The 18,386-nt window shown below is 40.9% G+C and overlaps 1 protein-coding gene across 1 annotated transcript in view; it reads right to left on the reverse strand.

The window, feature by feature from the left end:
* MTM1 (myotubularin 1) overlaps positions 1–9,131 on the reverse strand; it is a 110,015-nt gene extending 100,884 nt beyond the window's left edge. The window contains exon 1 of the mRNA XM_054581809.1: positions 9,075–9,131. The gene's annotated coding sequence lies outside the window, so the exon portion shown is untranslated. The remainder of the gene's footprint in view (positions 1–9,074) is intronic.
* Between the last annotated feature and the right edge of the window lie 9,255 nt (positions 9,132–18,386).

The raw sequence follows: 18,386 nt of genomic DNA on the forward strand, positions 1-18,386 counted from the left end.
TCGCAGTTTGGGAGAAAGTACTTGGAAATCACATATCTGATATGTGAGGTCTTATATCCAATAATAAGACAGACAATCCAATTAGAAACAGGCAAAATATTTAAGCAGAGACTTTACCAAAGATATATGAATGGCCAATAAGCACATGAAGACATACTCACCATCACTAGTCATTAGGAATAAGCACATTAAAACCAAAATGTGCTACCATTACACACCCACTGGACTGGTTGCAATTTAACAAGACAGATAATAACAAGTATCAGTGAGGATATGGCCCATGTAGAACTCTCATACATTACTTTGCCAGTGGGAATGCAAAATGGCACAGCCACTTTGGAAAATACTCTGACAGTTTCTTGTAAAGTTAGATATACACGAAGTATACTGCTCAGCAATGCAACACTTAAGTATTTACACAAGACAAATAAAAACACGAGTCCACATAAAGATGTGTAAACAAATGTTCATAGCACTCTATTCACAATGGTCAAAAAGTGGAATTGACTCAATGTTCATTGACATGGACAAATTGTGTTACAGCCCCACTTCAGAATATTACTCTGCAACAGACAGTCACCAATTGGTGATACATGAGACAACGTGAATGAATACAAAATGCATTGCTAAGTAAAAGAAAAAAAACACAAGATACTACATAAATCTACCCTCAACACATCTCAAAGAAATACTAGTATTTAGATCACATTCTTTGACCATAATGCAGTTAAATTAGAAGTCAGATTTTAAAATACCTAGAAAATCCATTTGTAAATTTAAAAATACACTTCTAAACAACTCACAAGTGAATGAAATAATCATAATGGAAATTAGAATATACTAGAAATATATAATAATAATAATACTATGTTTTGAAATACCCAAACAGCAGAATAAATCTAAAGACCGAAGGAGAAAATGAAGAGTGATTTCCAGGGTATATTTTAAGTGAAAAAACAAACAAATAAAAAAAAAAAACCAGAAACCAAGAAGCTGAATAGTATATGTAGTATGCTTTTTTGGTATAAGAAAAGGAAGAAATGCAAATGTGTGTGTGAGTGTGTACACACTTGATCAAATTTACAAAAGAAGAAACATAGAAGAATGAACTAAAAACTAATGATGTTGACTGATGGTGGTGGGGGAGGTTGGACAACACGCCTGCCAGGAGACAGGAATGGAAGTAAAGCTTCTCAGAATATACCTTAATATAAATTTGACTTTAAAAACATGAAATTTTTACTCACTAAAAATTAATCAAAATAATTTGAGAATACAATTATGCACATTCATTTCCATATAGTGACAAACCTCATACTGCATAACCGCAACTGACAAACCCCTGGTAAAAGTAATCAAGAAAAAAGAGGAGGGAAAAATAAATAACATTAAGATTTAAGAATGAAAAGACAGACATAACTACAGATATGGCAGATATTAACTGGGAGTTTAAAATCTTCCCACACCAAAACACCAGGCCCAGGTGGCTCTAGGGACATGTTCTTACCAAAACATTAAAGTAACAGATAACTCCAATCTTACACAAACTTCCAAAAGAGCACGAAAAGGGAATCCCAGTACTCTCAACTCACTTTACAAGGCTAGCAAAATAATACTGAGCTAGACAAAGACAGCACAGAAAAGGAAAATCAAAGCCAGATCTCACTCACAAATACAGATGAAAAACCTGAAGAAAATACTACCAATCAAATCCAGCCATAAGAAACACACTGGGTTCAGGCGCAGCAATGCAACCCTGATTAATGCTGCAACGTTATATTAGAAAATCCCTTTTAATAGCTCATGGATTAATAGATTTAAAGAGGGGAGGGGAATGTATCTCCATAAAGGCAGAAAAGAGGACTGATAAAATTCAACACCTATTTATGCCAAAAAAAAAAAAAAAGTGCATCAGACGTGTGTCTACACAAAACCTAAAGTAAACAATACTGTCTGGTGAAATATGGAAAATATCGCACCCTCTCAAATACAGATCCTGGGCCCCACCCCAAACCTACGAAATCAGAAACTCCAGCCTGGCTGCCAGTGAGGCTGTCATTTGAACCACGCCCTCAGGTGATTCTGAAGAGCTAGCTGCTCAAAGTCAAAGTGCAAGTCAAAGCAGCACAAGGGCATCACCTGGGACCTAGCTGCAACTGAGAAGGGCTCTCCAACAGTGCAAGGCCCACGGAGTCTGAATCTGCATTTCAACCTTAAGTCCAGGGGACTGGCAGGGTCATCAGGTTGGGGACATGTGCATTCCTATCACAGTTACTCCCAAGCAGCACACCAGAATCACCAAAGCACTTTAAAATGCAGAGAGTCAGACTCACAGATAGAGAGCAGGATGACAGCTAGGGGGGGAAGGGGAGGGGTGGAGAGATTAAGCAAAAAGGAAAAAAGATTCTTGAACAGAGACAACAGTGTGGTAATTGCGGGGGGAGGGTATAAGGGGACTAAATTGTAATGGAAAAAAATACAATAAAAAACAAAAAAAAAAGCAGATGTCTGATCTCCCCCAGATCAAAAATATCTGAAGGTCTGTGGGTAGGGCCTGGTCAGCAAGTTGTTAAAGCTCTCTAGGTGATGCTAAAGAGCAGCTAGCAAGGCAAACCACCCGGTTTTCCAGTCCAACGAAACTTACGTTCAGGGACTGCAGGGCCCAGCTCTGAAGAGCCAGAGAAGGAGTTCCTCAAGTTCTTTGAAGATGCCCCCAAGAAATATGCTTGCATTTCACATGTATCTCAATGGTGACTTCTTAAACCAGCTTACCAAACTGAAACAGAGAAAAGAACTCTCTGGTACTCAGTGGGGATGCTGTGAGGATTCATATGAGATGTATGTCATAACACTGGGCAAAGGGCTTGACCCGGATTACAGAGACCGTTAACGTGAGGTTATACTGAAGCAGGGGTGGCCTTGACAGTGAATCTGCTGACATCACCAGCAAATTAAGGTCAAAATGTATCTCTCCAAACTGGGCTGTCCAGACTGAAACCACTAGACCACGTAAATCCTGAACACATGAATATGGCTAGTCCAAACTGAGGAATGTAGTAAATATAAAGTACGCACCAGATTTCAACAATGTAGTATAGAAAAAGGGGAAGACATCTCACTAATTATTATAGTGATTACATGTTGAAGTGATATTTTGGATATATGGGATAAATCAAAATCTACTATAAAAAATGGATTTCATCTAAGATTCTGCACTTCTCCCAAATTCTCCAGAGCTGAGGAGGAACATGCATACCAGGGTATTCTCTAGCAACAAGGAAAAACTGTTTTGTGGTATGAAGTGATGGGAATCTCTGGAGGAATGATCACATCAATTCAGAGTTGATAATAGCAAAGAAAGGGAATGGCCAGCAGGATTACATTCGGCCTCAGCTTTCAAAATCAGTTATTATGTCTTGCAGCAAGGGCTACAAAGAGGTGAGGGCCAGCTCCAACTGCCCTCTATCTGTGAGGGCGGTAGGGACTTGAACTCGCTCTCAGACCAGAATTGCTGATGTATGTAGGGAGCACTTTTGGACTAGGAAGATAGAAATGGAATATTTACTGGGGTTTCTTATTTCCTGCCTGCCACATAACAAGTGTCAAGGGCAGCACCCTTCTGGGGTCTCACTGAAACAAAGTGCAAGTCTTCCTTCTCAGTATGACCCACAAATAGTACTGATATGTCTTGGCCCAGTGTCACTGCTCTGCAGGGACTTCTCCCCCCACCCCCCTCAGTAAAACAGCTCAAGCCAATTGCAGCCCTCCTGGAGTGAATCCTGACAGCATAGTCCCAGTTCTCCTCAGTCCCCATCTAAATCATCCTAGGGCCATAAAGGAACTTAAAGTTAAGACAAGGAAGGGCACTGCAAGTACTAACACCTGATGCTACAAATTCCCCTCAGGGCCCACCTCTGCCTCCAGAGCTCCCACTAAGAGGAAAGCAGGACACCCTGATGTAGCAGTCCCTCCCATTGTAAGAGGCTCTGGGAAACTGTTTCCTTCTCACAAAAATCTCAAGGATGTGATAGCAACATATAACAATGACCAAAAACTAAAGAAAGAGCATCACTGTGTTGTCAAGGTCTGCAGGCAAGGGAATCCAAGCTGGAGGAGTTACAAACAAGTTACTCTTCTTTTTACTTTCAATTGTTACCTTTCAACTTCCTTTAGCCTTTCCTTGGAAGAAAAAAAAAAAAACCTAATGTAATTGCAAACTGCTCATGACAATAGTCCAAAAATCCAGAAGTGGGAAGAAAAGGGTGCGAAAGCAAAGTGTGAGACCTCTCCCAACACTGAACTCAAAGAACTTTCTTATTAATTTGCTAACTGACCATGGAAAGAAAGGCTAAGCATGAGCCGTATTGTTTCACCTTGCAGTCAGGGAATATAATCCCTAGACAGACAACACAATTTGTTGAAATGAACACATCCAAACAACTCTAAACTATCTTTCCTTGCCCAGTTCAAGTTAAAGAATGTTCAGTAAATGTTCACTGCATGAAGATGGCCATGTTAGTTTTCGCCTGCCCAGAACAATGTCTCCAACCTCAGCCATCTTTATTACAAGCTTAGAAGATGAAAAAAATTAATACTGAAATACACAAGTGTTCCATATCAAGACAAAGAGTTGAGGAACACAATACTACACTAATATAATAAGTACATGAAATTTCCGAGAGCTACTTATAGAGTCATTTCAAGATATTGAGAAACAAATTCAAGTAACAAAGAAAAAAAAAAGCACTTGGCACCTGTCCTGTACAACAAGGAAGGCAGTGTGGACCTGGAGAGCAACTGAGTCCCTGGATTTCTTCTTGTCCAAAACCCAACAGGGTGAGCATCCAATCTAGTATGGGTGGAGGAACTCGGCAGGGCCTCAAGACATACTGAGGAGGTAAGGTATTAATTTGAAAAAGGAAAGACTTACATTCTGAGGCAATGTTCCATTATGGAGAGATGGCCTTGCTATCACCCTATGATTGTTGGTTATACAGCACTATCATTTTAGGTACAAAGAAAATGGAAGCTCAGAAGGTGTACTAATGGCTTCAGGTCCATTTGAAAGAGGCAATAAAACACTTGCATATCTGAACGCTGACAGGAGAGGGGGAGTGAGGCAGAGGCCATACCTACCGTTATGGGGGAGATGATCCAAGAACAGGAAGGACGCTCCCTTCTAACACCAGTTCGTCAAATAGTGATGGCTTATATAACAGATGACCACAATAACATTAATGCCACACTGCCTTCAAAGGGTGCTCTTCCACATCTGACTCTCTGAAGAGCTCTGGGAGTTTGGTAGGGCATGTTTTTTTAGATCTATCTTACAAATGAAAGAGCTACCAGCAGTGAGGTAAAATGACTTGTCCCATGTCTTACAGTTAAGAAGGTGCAGAACTGGGACTTGAACCTGGCTTGTGGAATCCAAACTCAAGAAGATTTTTACCATGTCACAAAGACACAAGGCTCTTTCCCACTACTTGTTCCTCGGGTAGAAACAGAAAGAAAACACTAGTACAGGATGCCAACTTTTTTAAGAAATGTTTGCCATAGTCTTAAAAACAAAAAGGTGAGACTGATCTGGTGATCCCACGGAAAAATACATTGTAAACATTTAACACCGAAAACCATTCTCCAATACAGGATGGCAACTGGATCTCACTTGACTAACTGCAACTGGGTCTCCTGGTACCCTGTCACTTTCAAAGCAGAGGAAATTTGAAGGATTCCCTTGCTCTATTCTTATCTGTAATAACAAACAAAATATGGCCTCTAGTTATCTGAGTCTAAACAGTAAAGGCAACAGAGCACTGCAAGAACTGTGAACACGGCTGCAATGTCAACTGAAACTAAAAGCTCTTGTCAATAATGTAGAGAAATGTCTAGAAAATCAGGCTGATTAGATTTCCAAAAGTCTCTTAAAACATGTCTTGAACCATTATTTTTCTTTAAAAGAATGGAGTTTCATGTAGTTCAAGTCAAAAGAAGGGAGTTCCATATAGTTCAACTTTTCTTTACAGACTTCTATGTACAAGATACTATTATAAACACTTAACATAGATTAACAAAGATTATCACTCAGTCCTGCCAACACCCCTTTGAGAAAGGTACTATTATTATTTTCATTTTACAGATAAGGAAACTGGGGCACAGAGGTAACTCGCCTAAATTCACACAGGTAATATTAGAGCCAGGATTCAATTCCTGAGTCAAGAACTTACAGGCAAATGACCCCCCCTGTCCCCCATCTGCCAGAAAGGAATAATGAACTGAGAAACTAGAAAAGTTTTTTTAAAAAAGCAGAACTTCAAAGAGGTCAGAAACAGGGAAGGGGAATTACTAAAGAATAATGAAAACAACCTCTTATTCTCTTATAAAATTTTTTAAAACTTTAGAAATAACAAGAAACTCTAGCCTTTGAAATCCTTTGGCCACCAGTTCAAAATGTCACCTACTAAGGCTTGAGGAGGCTCTGCTCTTCTCCTTATTTTGGAGCACTCAGTAACAGCAAGAACCACATGTTCTTTCAGTGGTTTTTAAAGTAACTACATTTTGTTAATCCTCCTTTCATTTTGCAACAAAGAATACTGGAGTATATTGTGTAACTTAAATCATTTCTCAGAACCTGTACAAATGAAAAGATTTGCTTTGAAAGAAAGACTGGCCAAGAACATACAGAATATGATAGAGCACTAAACAGATAAACTTTTATAGTAAGCTAGCAATAATGCTAGTTTATTGGCACTCTTCTTCTTAAGAAGTTGAGTGCTTCTTAACTCTAGAGCTACTGGCATACCTCGCTTTGTTCTGTTTCATTTTATCATGGCTCACAGATGTGTTTCTTTTAACAAATTGAAGGCAAGAACCTCCACCAGCAAAAAGATGACGACTCAGTTTACTGTGATACTTTACTCTGGTGGTCTGAAACTGAACCTGCAATTTCTCCAAGGTATGCCTGTAATTTCAAAATGAACTTATGTCTTTACAAACCACACAACATGAAGGTAGACAAGCATTTCAGATAGTATGTTCCCAGTACAAACAAGTGTGCAGGAAGAGAAATCATTGTGTACGGTAGAGGGAGGCCAGCAGACACCAGCATGAAATCAACAACCAGCACTGACTTCAGCAGAGCCTTAGATTGAGGTAACTGCTGAGACAGCAAAGGACTTGAAGACCATCTCTCTAGATGTTTGAAACCACTTACTATTTGCATGTAAGGGGAAAGAAATGCAACTAAAAATGAGGCCATGATGAACTTATCCAAAAGGCAGAAATAATGAACTCCATAGAATCTCTTTGATTCAGAGAGATTTACTTTGTGATTTATTTGCTGTAATGGAGCAGCAGTGGATAGTCTAAAACTAGCAATTCAGAGTAATGCCCAAGTCACTCTCATTCATGCCAGCCCGTTTTATTGTCATCAGAGTTGTACAGCTCTATTTTTCTTCATACTGTTCATCTTCACTAGAAAATACAGCATTTTTTTTATTGTCTGCTTCCCCACACATTAACTGTGTAAGGGCAGAGAGACCTCATCATTGGTGCTGTCTGCTGTCTTTCCAGTGTGTAGGAGACTGTAAGCAGACCGTTGGCCTTCTGGTTGAATGAAACAATTGACAACTTGATCAATGTGTTAGAACTTTAAGGTAAGGAGATCAACCATTTAATAACCATATTAGAATCTAAAAGCCCCAGTGAGTGTTCTCCACTTTCAAGTGCCTCAGGAGGCTGCTATACCCTGGCAGCACCAATGGTTTGAATCTTTTCCATGGTGTGGAATCTCTTAACGGTAGACTTGGTTTTGAAAAATAGCCAAAAGACATTCAGAGTCAAATCTGATGAATACGTGATCATGCTCAAAATATATGTTGGATGAAAACAAAATGTGTCTATAAATTAAGAAGCTTGATTGTTTTATTTGGCTGGTAAAGTGGTTTTTAAGGAAATTCAAAAATGGTTTGAACTATAGCAAAATCACTGGCTCTGTCTCAAGGCTCTAAAGTGGATACCTTACAAAGAACAAAAACGGAGCTGTGATTTTTTTAATAAAAAGTACCCAGGCTAGACAGCCACCAAGATATCCCCCGACCTGACTTATGATACTGCTTTGCCATCAGGCTGCCCGGCAGCCTGTTTCACATTAGTTACCCTCGCTGGGCCTCAGTTTCCCCATCTAGGAAATAAATGAACTATATGAACTTCAAGGTCTCAGTCAATTCTAATATACCAGGATTCCCTTCTTGCAAAGGTGTTTAGTATGTCTGTTCCAAAACCAATTACTATCCACTTCGCCTCATACTTTGTACGCGTATAAAAAGCTCAGAGTATAATTTTTGCAGCAGACTCATTTCATTTTTGCTTAGGCAAAAACTAAAATTAGTTTTCACTTCCTGAGCGCAGCAAAAGACAGTGAGGGAGGCAACCCAGCAAAAGGCGATTGCTCGTGCCTGTGCATACTTCCGACTGCGTATCAGGGAACTAACCTTTCCCTTTCAGATCTTCCTTCAACTGTTGTAGAAACAAACCAACCTTCTGTTTGTGACACAGAAAGAAAGACTGGCCAAGAACACAGATCGAGTCCTCAAGGCCAATGACCGCCTGCGGCCGCTCCGCAAAACCCACGGGGGATGAGGCGAGCACCCACCCCGCGCAGGGAGCCCTGGCGAGGACCAGCCGAGGCGTGTCGCCAGGGAGACAGGGCGGCCGCCCAGCCCACTCGCCGCCCAGGACTGGGAAGTAAAGTCCAGACTGCGGCCACAACGCCCCCACCCCCCGGTCCGCCGGCCTCATTCCTGACCTGACCTTCGCCCGCCGCGGGCCTGGGACCTTGGTCGAGGAGAACCTGGAAGCCGGAGACACCTGCCTACAGCTCTCTGGCCTCAGCCCTGGCAGGCGGCACCAACCAAGCCGTTTGGGTGAACCCACCCACCCTTCTGGTGCTGCGAGGCCCCGCGGGACCCGCTGGCCAGGGAAGTCCCAACTTCCTCCTCCCCGCCCCACATAGCCCCCACACCACGAGTCGCCACAACGCCCGGCTCCGAGACAGGTCGCTGCAACCGCTCACCCACCTAGGGATCCGGGCGCCACTGCTGTTGCCAGGCTGCTCGGCTCCTGGGCCCCGCTCCGCCCCCTCCAGGGCCCTCCCCCTGAGGCCTTCCGGCCCTTGGCCGCTGCCCTCCGCCCTCCTCCGCGCGCCGGTTGGCGGCGGTGCGTCACATGACAGGGGCCGAGGAGGGCGGAGGGCTCCAAGGAGCCTCGGGAGCCGCTCCCAGGGGCGGGGCTATTTGCCTAGGAGGCTGCTGGGAAATCCCCGTTTGTAGGCTCCGGAGCGAGGGCACCGCCGGGAGTTGTAGTTTTAAAAGTGGTGCTAGGAATGGGCAGGGCCAAGATGCTAGGGGCCACCCTTGGAGTAGGCTCCGAGCAGAGGCGTCTGGGAAGCGTAGTCCCAGAACTCTTGTGTGTCTCACTGTTTTTCTCCAAAAGGGGAAACCCAAAGGTAAAACTTGAGCGCGTGTCTCTAAATTCAGCTATTATTATTGGTATATAAGGTTGGCTACATGAAGTTGAAATACTATAAAGGAAAAACGTTTCATTGTTTCTGGTGCAGAATATGCAGTTCACAAACCCAGCTCACAGCTGAAACGGTCTTCTCCTTTGCAAGAACTCTCTTGAGATTTAGTGAAAGGAAACATTTCAGGACAAGTTCCTTCTACTTTTTGAGGTTTGGAGTAAGCAAACATTAATACAGTGAAAAGAAAGGAAAGGGGGGAAAAAAGACAATTTCCAGATGAGAATTCAGTATGTGATAATAATTTTAAAAACCGTACTTGGACACATAAAAGAATATGAAGAATATGTGCAATGTTCTTTGCGAGGCATGGCAATTATATGTAAGCAGTTCAGGTAAATTATGGTCAATAAGATTACTTTGACATGACCTTTTCCCTCATATTTTTTAGTACTCTAGCATCTGAAAGCAGATGTTTTACTTACCAGTATATATGTGAATGTGTGTACAATCCTATATCATTATATATGCACATACACACATATTAACCCTGTTGAAGAGTCCAGACATCTTAAATCAGTAACAAGCCCTTCATATTACAATCCCACCTACTCCTCAATGACTTCTGCCAAGGTACCTCTTCACTCCCCTCACCCCAGGTTCTGGTCTAGGCACAGGGAGCTTCTTACTATTCTCTAGATGCAACAAGTTCCTTCCTCCCTCCAGCCCTTTACACTTACTCACTTTCCTGAATTGGTCAAACTCCTAGAAAGACAACAGAATAGCACTTGCTCCTGGGCCAGGTAGAATTAGAAGCTCTCCCCAGAGCCCTTCTCATAGCACAGATGTCATCATTTGCTTTCTTGTTTGCCCTGCCAATTCCCCTCCCCAGAGAGTGAACTTCTTTAATCACATTTATTTTTGTACTGGGTTAGAAAGTGTGCTCAGTAAATGCTTCTTGATTGCATTCATTTATGCTAGAGAGGCTCCCTGGTGTGTTACTGAATAACTGGATTCCCAAATATCTGAGTTTTGGAGCAAAGGGAGAGAGGAAAATGGGTGGGTGGAGGGAGGGCAGCAGCTGGGTGGGAGACCTTGCATAAAGTAGTCTCTGCTGTTCAAGGATGAGGGATAAGACCTTTGCTCCATGAGGGGAGCAGGGACATTTCTCAACCCAAGGCTTTAGTTACTGGGGGAGATTTCTTCAGCACCTCCAACCTGGGTCAAGCCCCAGCTCCAGAAGGAGACAACCCAAGCAGAAAGTGCCAGTAGATAAAACCAGTCTCTGGCCTGTGAAATGGAGACAGTGACTCCTGCCCTGCCTGCCTCAGAATGTATGTGTGGGGATCAAGTACAGAAGAGAGAGAAAAACAGTTTGAAAACTGTAAAGGGTGAGCACCACAGAGGAGTTTCCACCTTGCCCTTTCTTGTGACCATGTTCTTGTCCAAGTCCTGTCCTTCCTTAGGCTGTGTGTTGGGGGTTCTTCAGACTTCCCTGCATACACACACACACACACACACACACACACACACACACGCGCGCGCGTGCCCAAATGCAGGGGGCCTGTGAAGACATTGGCCCCCTGGACAATAGGGAGGAGGAACAATAGATATAACATAAGGCTGCTTCTTTGACAACCTTTCTGGGTGAGACATCCTAAACCCATTCCCCTAGAGTACTCCTGCTTTTGCTAAAGCTCAGGCTGGAGGTGTCTCTTATATTCTAGTGCTCCATCTGTTTCTCCCAAGTTGGGGAAAATGGAGCAGATAGGACTAGGAAGAATCTATACTTTTGGCCTGGCCAGGTGCTTTTCTTCCCCACTCTCAACCTCCTGGGTGAGAAGCAGGCCCAAGAAAAGAAATGACTTGTTTCTTGCTTCTCTCCCTTACCACACTTACCACATGGATCCAGGTGCTGGTGCTTTTACCTCCCAGTCCTCACACCTGCCAGGCTGGGGACTGCCACAATTAGATTCTACCAAGTTCTCTATATTGGGCCTTATTGGGCCTAGGGTAGAGGAAGATGGAGGAATGTGAAGGGCATCCTTACACAAGAAAGAGAAAGCTGAAGAAAGAGGTGGTCAGACATGAAAACTTTAAATGTATCTGGGGCAGTGTGTTGTGGCAGAAAGCACTTGGAATCAGGACACCTGGATTCCAGTCTCAGAAATTCTATAGATAAGCTGTTGGCCTTGGGAAAGTTACTTCACCTCTCTGATCTTTAGCTGCTTTCCCTGAAAAAATAAAAGGAGTCAAATGTCACCTACCAGGATTGCTGTGTTGTAGCACAGCAAGGGCAGAGGTGAGTGTGGCATATAGTTTAAAGGTGAGAGAGGATCTTCACTTAAGTTTCCTGAGGCTGCCTAAAATTGTCAATCTGGTTTAGTTGGTAGGTTCACTGTTTTTTGGGTTTTTAGAGTGCACTCATATAATTTATTTTTTTAATTTTATTTTTCAGAATACTTTTAATATTATTTGTATTAGTTTCAGATTCACAGCATAATGGCCAGACAGTTATATACCTTACAAAGTTGTCTCCCCAATATTTCAAGTACCCACCTGGCCCCAAATCTACTTATTACAAAATTATTGGCTATATTCCCTATCCTATATTCTACATACCTGGAACCATTTTGTGACTACAAATTCATAGTTGCACTCCCTTCACCTTTTTCACCCACCCTCCTCCCCTCTGGCAACCATCAGTCTGTTCTCTGTCTCTATGAGTATGTTTCTATTTTATTTATTCATTTTTTAATTTTTTATTACAGATTACATTTAATATTATTTTTGTATTAATTTCGTGTGTATTCTTTAGAGCCAAGTGGCTGGACAATCAAATACTTTACAAAGTGCTCTACCCAATATTTCCAGTACCCACCTGGCACCATACACAGCTCTTACAATATAATTGATTGTATTTCCTCTACAGTACTTTATATTCCCATGGCTATTTTGTAACTAACAACCTGTACTTGCCAATCCCTTCACCTTTTTCAACCAGTCCCTCAATTCCCTCCATCTAACAATCATTAATCTGTTCTCTGTATCTATGAGTTTGTTCCTGTTTTGTTTGTTTATATGTTCTTTAGGTTCCACATACAAGTGAAATCGTATGGTATTTATCTTTCTCTGTCTGACTTATTTCACTTAGCATAAAACTCTCTAGGTCCATCCATGCTGTTGCAAATGGTAATATTTCATTCTTTTCTATGGCTGAGTAATATTCCATATATAATATTCCATACACACACACACACACGCACGCACACATACACACATATATATCTCACTACATTTTTTTATCCATTCATCCATTGATGGGCACTTGGGTTACATCCTATCTTGAATATTGTAAATAATGCTGCAGTGTATATAGGAGTGCACATATTTTTTCAGATTAGAGTTTTGAGTTTCTTTGGATATATACCCAGAAATGGAATTGCTAGATCATAAGGCAGTTTCCATTATTAATTTTTTTAGTATCCTTCATACTGTTTTCCATAGTGACTGCACCAATCTGTATTCCCATCAACACTGCACAAGTGTTTCCTTTTCTCCACACCCTTGCCAATACTTCTCATTTGTTCAATTTATTGATTATGGCTTTAATTTGCATTTTTTAGATGATGTGATGTTGGGCACCTTTTCATATGTCTATTGGCTATCTGTATGCTCTCTTTGGACAAGTGTCTATTTAGACTTTTTTCCCATTTTTTAAATAGGATCATTTTTTTCTGGTGTTGAGTTGTAGGAGTTCTTTATAAATTTTAGGTATTAACCCCTTATGGAATGTATCACTGGGGAATATGTTCCCCCATTCAGTAGGTTATCTTTTCATTTTGCTAATGGTCTCTTTTGCTGTGCAAAACTTTATACTTTAATGTAGTCCCATTTGTTTAGTTTTCTTTTGTGTCCCTTGCCTGAGGATATAAATCAAAAAATTTTTGCTAAGAGAAATGTAAGAGAGTTTACTGCCCATGTTTTCTTCTAGGAGTTTTATGGTTTTGAGTCTTACATTTAAGTCTTTAATCCATTTTGAGTTTATTCTTGTATATGTTGTAAGAAGGTGTTCTAGTTTTATTTTTTTTTGCATGTATCTGTCCATTTTTCCAAACACCATTTATTGAAGAGACTGTCTTTATCCCATTGTATATTCTTACCTTCCCTGTCAAATATTAATTTACAATATAAGGATGGATTTATTTCAGGTCTCTCTATTCTGTTCCATTGATCTATATGTGTGTTTCTATGCAAGTACTATGCTGCTTGATTATTGTAGCCTTGCATTATAGTTGGATATCAAGTAGCATAATTCCTCCAAATTTGTTCTTCTTTCTCAAATTGCTGCAGGTATTTGGGGTCACTTGTGATTCTATATGAATTTTGGATTATTTGTTCTAGTTCTGTGAAAAATATTATTGGTACTTCGATAGAAATTGTGTTCAATCTATACATTTCTTTGGGTAGTATGGACATTGTAGTAAAGGTAATTTTTCCTATCTATGAACATGCTATATGCATGAATTTATTTGTGTATTTTTTTACTCTTTAAGTTGAATTTAGACTTCAAGATGGCAGAGGAATGAGTGGAAGTCACACTGACCTCCTACCAGGACCAAACTGGGATTGCAACTAAATTGTGGATAAATCACCTGGAAAACAGTGGAACAATAGTGAGAGAAGAGCCTTAAAACCTTAGACAGACAGACAGAGGAATCGGCTTTTGCACAACCTAACTGGTAAGGAGTGCGGTAGAGACTCGAGAAGCTGGGCTGGGTGCCCACGGTGGCAGCACCAAGGGGAAATTGAAACAGCTAGTTTTATCCCTCTGAGAACAGTGGACTCTAAACCATAAGTGGGGATCTCCAGCTTACAGCAACAGAGCCCAAAAAGCACACAGACAACAGCCAGCTGCAAAAAGCATGGCAGTGGTCTCTTCCAGAGACAGGCAGCAGGAGATACAAAGGGCTGTTCAAAGGGCCAATGAAAAATTATGTAGTGGCAGCCACTTACCCTAGTCTCTGGGCAAAGGCAGGGGCAGAGTGGGCTGGAGCCTCCTAGAGAGAGATTCAGGAGGAAGGCTCTGGGGAGAGAACTGAGAAAGTGGCTGCCGGGGTCCCACCTCACCTTCCATTCCATAGCTTCAATTTTGCTCAGGCAGATAACTCCCCTGAGCAGCAGCAGCATGAAATAGCCCTGCCCTCAGGAGGCCCTGACCTACTCCAGCATTGTGCAAAAGCCTGGGTGCTGAGTAGAGAGTGGCAGTCACTGATAGTAGATCCCTGGCTGAAGGAGAGGCAGAGTGCTCTAGAGACGTGTGAGGATAGACTGGAGATGAAGGCATTGGGCAGAGAACTGAGGGAGTAGCTGGGGGACCAGGGATGACTCCTCCCACATTCCTCAGCGTCCATCTTGCTCAGGCACACCACTCCCCTGAGTGACAACAGCATGACAGGACACAATAGCCTGACCCTCAGGAGGCTCTGCCCTGCGCTGTGGTGCCTAAGCCTGACCACTGAGGGGAAAATGACTAGATTAATAACTAGAAAAGACAGACACAGACAGTAGATTCCAAGAAGTCTTTCAAAGACTACCTAAGGTCAGATGGGGACAACAGCTGACATCATCAGAGGCAGATCCAGAAAAGGAAAAAAAAAGAGCTTTCTACTACCATCGAAGATCACACCACAAAGTGAGGAGATCAAGGCAGATCAACTTAAGAAGCAGAAAAACAAAAAACAAAAAACAAAAACAAAAACCACCAAAAACCCCCCACAGAGTCTCACAAATGATGCAAAGAAGAAGAAACACCCCCCAATTGAAGGGAAAATAGTACTCCTCACAAAGAAGAATAAATGAAATAGAGGCAAGCAAACTATCAGATATTGAGTTCAAAACAATGGTTCTAAGGAAGCTCAATGAGCTCAGTGAGATCAAAGAGAATTATTGAAACCTATAGGGAAACTATGAAGAACTTACTGCAAACTACATCTGCATGGAAAAGGACACAGAAACTATCAATAAGACAAAAGAGAAAATGAAGAATACCACTTGTGAATTGAAGAACACAATAGAAGGACTTAAAAGCAGGCTAGATGAAACAGAGGATCGCATTACCAAGCTGGAGGACAATGTAGAAAAAAGCTCCCAGAAAGAGCAAGAAAATGAAAAAGATTCAAAACAATTGAAGAGGCATTCAGGGGAATGCAGGACAACCTGAAATGTAATAATATAGTGTAATAGGAATACCAGAAGGAGAAGAAGAAGACTAAGGGATAGAGAACCTGTTTGAAAAAGTCATGATGAAACACTTTCTAATTGGAGGAGAGAAAAAGTCACACAAGTCCAGGAAGCACAAAGGGCCCCATTCATCACGAACCAATGAGGCCCACTCCAGGACACATCATCATTAAAATGGGAAACTTCAAAGACAAATAGAAAATCCTAAAGGCAGCAAGGGAAAAAGAGGTAGTAACATATAAGGGAGCCCTGATATGGCTAGCAGCTAACTTCACAACAGAAACACTACAAACCAGAAGGGAATAGCAAGAAATATTCCAAGTAATGAAAAGCAAAGATCTACAACCAAAACTGCTCTTCCCGGCAAGGCTCTCAATTAAAATGTAAGGTGAAACAAGGAGTTTCCCAGACAGAAGAAGGCTAAAAGAATACACCTCCACCAAACCAGCACTACAACATAGGCTAAAGGGACTGGTTTAAGAAGATGTAGAAAAAGATTGACAAAGAGAGGAACAGAGGAACAAAGGGAAAAAAGAGAATAACTACCTATGAATAACAACTTTAAATGTAAAAGGATTAAATACTTCAATCAAAAGATATAGGATCCTTTTTTTAATATTTTTTATTCTTATGTAAACATTTTTTTAAATTAATTTATTTAATTTTTCCAATACATTTGTCTCCGCCTTCACCCACCACTTTCCCTTGCCTCCCTCCCCCCCTCAATCCTTCCCCACTTCGACTTTGTCCATGAGTCCTTGATATATGTTCCTTGACTTGCCCCCTCCCTTCCTTTTCCCCCTCCCATGCCTCCATCCTTCCCTCTTGTCTCTGTTGGTTTCTTGTCCTTTCAGTGTTGCTGGTCTTATTTTCCTTGCATCTTTGTATTGTTGGTTAGGTTCTGCTTATAGGTGAGATCCTATGGTATTTGTCTTTCACCCCCTGGCTTATTTCACTTAGCATACTGCTCTCGAGTTCCATCCATGCTATTGCAAAGGGTAGTAGCTCTTTCTTCCTTTCCGCTGTGTAGTATTCTATTGTGTAAATGAACTATAATTTTTTGATCCAATCATCTACTGATGGGCATTTAGGTTTCTTCCAACACTTGGCTATTGTAAATTGTGCTACTATGAACATTGAGGTGCATAGGTTCTTTTTGAATTGGCATTTAGGGATTCTTAGGGTATAGTCCCAGCAGGGGAATCACTGGATCAAAAAAGAGTTCCATTTCCAGCTTTTTTAGGAAATTCCACACTGCTTTCCACAATGGCTGCAACAGTCTGCATTCCCACCAACAGTGTACTAGAAAACATGACCCACACAGATGCTGCCTACAAGAGACCCACCTCAAAACAAAGAACATACACAGACTCAAAGTGAAGAGATGGAAAAAAATATTCCAAGCAAATGGACAGGAATAAAAATCAGGGGTAGCAATACTTATATCAGAAAAAAATAGGTTTGAAAACAAAGGCCATAAAAAGAGACCCAGAAAGACACTTCGTAATACTCAAAGGAAGAATCCACCAAGAAGACAAAAACATTGTAAACCTATATTCAACCAGCATAGGAGCACACAAGTATATAAGGAAAATCTTGGAGGACTTCAAGAAAGAGCAGATTCTTAGAAGTCTCAAACAGACTGCCCAAAGTCAGACAGGGTCAACATCTGACATCATCAGAGGCAGATCCAAAAACTAAAAACAGCAGTCACCTACCATAGAAGTTCACACCACAAATTCAGGAAATCAAGACAAATCAATTTAAGAAGCAGAAGCAAAAGAGAACAGTATCACAAATACTGGGAAGACAAAGAAATACACCTCACTCAAAGGGAAAGGAGGAATCCCCAGAAAGAGAACAAAATGAAATAGAGGCAAGTAAACTATCCGATATTCAGTTCCCAACAATGGTTCTAAGGAAGCTCAATGAGCTCAGTGAGCTCAGAGAGAATTACCAAAAACTACAGGGAAACTACGAGGAATTTACTGCAAACTATATCAGCATGAAAAAGGACATAGAAATATAGAAATAAGGAGTTTCCCAGACAAAAGAAGGCTAAAAGAATACACCTCCACCAAACCAACACTGCAAAATATGCTAAAGGGACTGCTTTATGAAGAAGAAAAAGTTTCTATGAATACCCAGTTCCTTTCAAAGTTGGCAATACTTGATATTACCAATATTTTTCATACTCATTAATCTGATTGTGACTATGATGTTATTCTAATTGTTCCTTTACTATTTGTTAAAACTAAACCTGTTTTAGTATATTTCTTGCCCATTTCTATTATTTTAAAAAGAAAAATCTTTAAATGACTTTTTGGTATTCTTTACCCATTTATTGATTAAAGGTTTGTAGAACATTTTTCCCTAAAAAAAAAAAAAAAAAAAAAAAACCCAAGACACAAAAAACCTATTAACCATATTTTAGATGTGTTGCAAATACTTTTAAATTCTATTCCTTGTCCTTTAACTTTTTTTAGATGCATATTACTATATAGTTAAATAATATAGTCATACTGTCAAAATTTATTTCATAGCTTCTGGGTTTGAATATTTTACTTCAGGTCATGAAAAACATTAGGTCTCTTTTCGTCTAAAACTCCTTAGATTCTACATATTGATT

This window comes from Pteronotus mesoamericanus, unplaced genomic scaffold (assembly GCF_021234165.1).
Source record: "Pteronotus mesoamericanus isolate MK-2021 breed Mesoamerican mustached bat unplaced genomic scaffold, CSHL_Meso_final contig_66, whole genome shotgun sequence".
Lineage (NCBI taxonomy): Eukaryota > Metazoa > Chordata > Mammalia > Chiroptera > Mormoopidae > Pteronotus > Pteronotus mesoamericanus.